We start from the raw sequence: 5130 nt of genomic DNA on the forward strand, positions 1-5130 counted from the left end.
TGGTGGATGATAAGGTTTACCACCGCATTTTTTACATTTACTTTCATGCATAGGTTGTTGCTTACCTCTCCCTCTTGTTGCCGTTATTTTATTCACGGTTGAATGATTCACAAAGATTTTTCAATTTTACCTGCTTGTAACTCAGATGTTTCAAGAGATCTTGCCTCACTAACGACATCATCAATTGTCCAATTAGGATGCTTTAATATCTCACGTCGTAATTTTTTTTACTTGTTTTTTGTAAGATTTGAGCTTTTATTTCTGCTGTTGGATTTTCAAACTCACAGTTTATGGCCTCTGACTTCAATCTACTAATAAACTGCTCTACCGTTTCACCTTGGTTTTGTTTAAGCTCTCTAAACAGATATACTGCCAGTGCTGTATTTTTGATCGGTTTAAAATATTCGTCAAGCTTTCTTATGACATCATCGTAGGTGTCATTGCCTTCAGCCATTGTTTCGTAAATCTCATAAGACTTCTCCCCAAGAAATAATAACTGCGCTTTCTTTTGGTCATTATTGCGAACTTGCTTCGCCACAAAGTAAGTTGCCATTCTCTTCTTCCATCTATCGGAACGTGGGCCTGTAGACTTCCGATCTTCGTCCGGATCAAGCGCTTTTATGCAGTTCGAAAATGGATCCATAATTATTGTAGTATGTTATAATATTATCCCATCCTCGTCGCCAGTTGTAATATTCTGCCTTCTCATTGACACACATTCTTGCTGAGTACTAATAATACACACAGTTACACATCCACACAGGACACCTTGATAACATGGCTTCCAGAACACATGGGCAGAATTTAATGTGTATTCCGTTATCCAGCCGTTTTGCTAGGCTACTACAAAGACGTTTGTTTGTTAATATATTACAGTTTGCATATACATATTCTTTTTTTTTGAATCGTTAAAGCCCAAAAGGAATGGGGTGGGGGTCCAGGGTCCTCTCCCGGAAAACGTTTCTTTTCTTGGTGGAGATGTCTTTTAATGGCTTTTAAGTTCTTGAACTTCAAGGTTTTTCCCGTCTTGAAAACGGTCAGGTAAACTTTCTCATTCGTATTACACTAAATATGTCAATTGTGTGTGCATACCCGTACATACATAAAACATATACAAATGAGTACGGTATATTTGAACACGTACGTAGGTCTATACGTTTTTCAATAACTCGATAAACCCCAAAAAGTAAGGGGAACGGGAAGGGGGTTACTCTCTCTGAAAAATTTTGTTTTCTAGATTTCGGGGAATGAGCTTTCTCAACTTCTGATGTGTCTTTTAATGAATTTTAAGTTCTTCGAAATTTAAGGTTTCCCTATTGAAACGGTAACAGTAATTAAACTTTCTCATTATATTTATATTCATATTCTATATTAATACTATAGGCCTATTATATGTGTGTATATACACACAAAATAAGTAGGCCTAGTTGCATACGTACCGTACTCTTTCTTCCATATCAATGAACCCTTAAAATAAAGAGGGATCGCGGGTCCTCCCACGAGAAAATTTTGATAACAAGACGGCTGCTTGGGCCCCGACTACTAATTTTACCATTATAACAAAACAAACATCAGATTACTTATCTTGAAGAGACAGGTCTAGAATTTATTATTTCATTTTTTGTGAAATTTCTTCTTTTTCTTTTTGCCTAACCCTCTATATACCGTCTTCGACTGTAGTCGAAATTGACCTCAAACTGAGAATTCCCATTTTCTACTGCAATCGAAATTTCGTGACTAAAAAATAGGTGGTTTTCAAATCGCTCTTCTGTTTTTATTTTAGCTCCAATACGTCAGAAATTTTGAACACACAGGAGAAATGTGCTCTAATTCAAAATTTGAGAATCGTGCCGCTGTCTCTTATACACATCTAGATGTGTATAAGAGACAGTCGTTATTAATTTCAAAAATTTTTCGAAATGGCCGCACAAGATGTGTACACAGCTGAGCAAGCGATTGACCTGATTTTTTATTCAGACAGCGATGAAGGTGAATTTTTAGATGTGCGAGACTTAGACGTGCCTGTTAGCGATGATGACTGTGGGGCTTCAAGCAGTTTTGACGGCGGAGATGTTCTTGATGAAGATGAGCCTAGGCCTAGAAATGTGAAGGTTGTCGACGCTTTTGAATGGAAAGATCGCGCTTATAGTTATGGATGGTAAATAAATTATATAACTGTGTGGAATAGGAATGGTTTATGTTTGTTTTTTTTTTTTTTTTGGCTATAATTTATTTTTTTTTTCGGTTTTTGCTGACGATTTATATGTAGCATTTTTCTGTCATTTCTATTATATTATATATATATTATATCATATTATATTATGAACAAAATTTCCCAAAAATACAAATTATACATCAAATGAAAGCTTATTCTATAAGCTTTCTTTGTTTTTAGAAACATTTTTCTGTATAATTTACAGAAAGTTCCCAAAAATCCACCAGAACGACGTATACTCAAAAAACGCAAAAAACCTTGTTACACTGCAAAAGAATCCGGTATTCAAGGGTTTGCACTACAAAAGAATCCGGTATCCAGAGGGCTAAGATCCCCTGACTACCCTCCTCAAAGATGATCATGATTAACGAAGATAAAAATTATCGCAATTGTTGCACTTGCAGCGATAGTTTTGCTCTCCTTTTTTTGAATTAGTGATTCGAAATTGCCAATTATTAATTAGAAATTACGAATTATTAATTTAAATTACGAATTAGTAATTCGAAATTACAAATTATTAATTCGAAAATACGAATTATTTAGGCCTATTTGAAATTACGAATTAGCAATTCGAAATTAAGAATTAGTAATTCGAAATAACGAATTAGTAATTCGAAATAACGAATTAGCAATTCGAAATTACGAATTAGTAATTCAAAATTACGAATTAGTAATTCGAAATTACGAATTAGTAAATTACGAATTAGTAATTAGTAATTCGAAATTACGAATTACTAATTCGAAATTTTGAATTACTGTTAGTTGGGATTCGAAATTTCGAATTAGTAATTCGAAATTTTGAATTACTGTTGGAATTCGAAATTTCGAACTAGTAATTCGTAATTTGCAATTAGTAATTCGTAATTTCTAATTAGTAATTCGAAATTACAAATTAGTAATTCTAAATTAGTAATTTCGAATTAGTAATACGAAATTTCGAAATATTAATTTCGAAATTTCTAATTAGTAGCGCTAACATAAATATATTTTTTTTTGGCACGAATGGGCTTTTTTAGCCTAGACCTAACTGTATGTAGCCTACCGTACACTAGCAGCATTCCAAAGCATAAAATGCACGGAGACTGCTAAAGTAATTACAAATAGCTATTCAAACGGAAACATAAGCCTACTGCCTTACTTTACTTTGGGTCGCTGTCTAAAAACATAACTCTCTCAACATGCTGTGTTGAATGAGCGCACTGTGGTTTACGATGTGTATGTTTGTACCCACTATATTATTTATAATGTTGCAGTTGTTTGTATTGATTCGCATCGCTGATCACGCTGCAAAGTTTGGAATTTCCGTGGGAATTTCCAAAAGATTTTTTGCTAGAAGAAATAGACTAATATTTTCTATAACGTAGGCTTGATAAGCTATAGAATTGCGAAGGTTTGGAGTATTCCGATCACAATTTTGTCTTCAATAAAATAATAGCTTGAGATTAGTGGAAAAGCTTGAGATTGTATGTTCTTCGTATCCCAAAGGTAAGGCCTATATATTATACGTTAAGCTTTATTGATGTGTCGACTATAAACATTCCGTTATCCATCATCTTTTAATTCGCTGTGGTGACTCTTAGGGTTTGATTATTGAAGGTTTCTATGATTTGTAGTTATAAGTGTCAATATTCTCGAAAGCGGACTAACGTTTAAAAGTTATAAAAAAAAGCAATCGATTTTTAATTGTTATATCTCAATGGGATTTCAATCTGACATTCGCCAAGGCTAAAGGCCTGTTTATACTTCAACGATAATGATAATGATCTAAAAAGCTAAAAAGCAATTTTTCATATAGAAAATAAAAGAAATAGGAGAAGTTTTTACACTAGACCGATTTGATAACGATTTATCAGTTATGCGATAACAACATATTTTGACAAATCAAATCAGATGACGTCATAGTCATGGAAAAACATTAAAATCGTAATAGCAACGATTTTATCGTTTTTCCTGGTTCCTGGTTATCGTAGGTCCAATACACCTTTTTTCACGCTGCGTTAGACATGTTCGATCGATGACAAAATATGCTGACCAGCGAAGCGTAACCAACAAAAATAACACTGCATTTCTGGCTTATTTTCGGAGATCATGTTACTTACAACTGCATAACTCCTTAAAGGAGGGTCGTATCAACATTGTTTTTTCTTTAAAATGTTCGAAAATGATATATCTACGTTCTGTATGAATAGAAAAAAAATTAAAATTTATTTAGTCTGTCAAAACTTAACTGGAATATAGACGACCGATTTTGTATAGTGTCTGTTGCCATTAACTTACTATCCGACCTCTCCCGACTATCTTGTGTTCAGTGATATGACCGCCTCTATTCATCGCATAATTAGATTTGTTAAAAGGATCATTGCTATCAAAATTATTATAATTAAGACGTTCAATTTTTAAATTTTATGATTTTTTTCAGGGATGGAAAGTGTCTATAGCATATTATAAGTTACTTTCAGGGATGGAAAGTGTCTATAGCATATTATAAGTTACAATTTATGCATATCAACAATTTAGCCGCTAATAGTCATTATGTAATCGTATTAGATATCGATTAGATTTATAAAATTGCAATATGAGTTTTTTAATTAAAATTTAAAAATATTAATTAATGATACTAGAGTAATAACAGGAATTTAATAACATGTTATGTCATTGTTGTAAATATTACGAAGGAAGAAGTTAGTTCCTTACCTGATTTCTGTTAGCATCTTAGTTTATTGTTGTACGGTACCAATCAAAGGACACAATGCCAAACGTTTTCAATATCACCGAATGCTAATCCTATACACTTATAATGATGCCAGATGCTACATTATTCGCATTGAATATAAATAATAGCGATATTGTTCCGTCTCTTCTATTTTCGAATTCTTCAAGTAAAACTTCATCACAAATACCACAGTAACTTAAAT

Source organism: Anneissia japonica, unplaced genomic scaffold (assembly GCF_011630105.1).
Source record: "Anneissia japonica isolate Jap-2015-1 unplaced genomic scaffold, ASM1163010v1 scaffold943_len131696_cov117, whole genome shotgun sequence".
Classification (NCBI taxonomy): Eukaryota; Metazoa; Echinodermata; class Crinoidea; order Comatulida; family Comatulidae; genus Anneissia; species Anneissia japonica.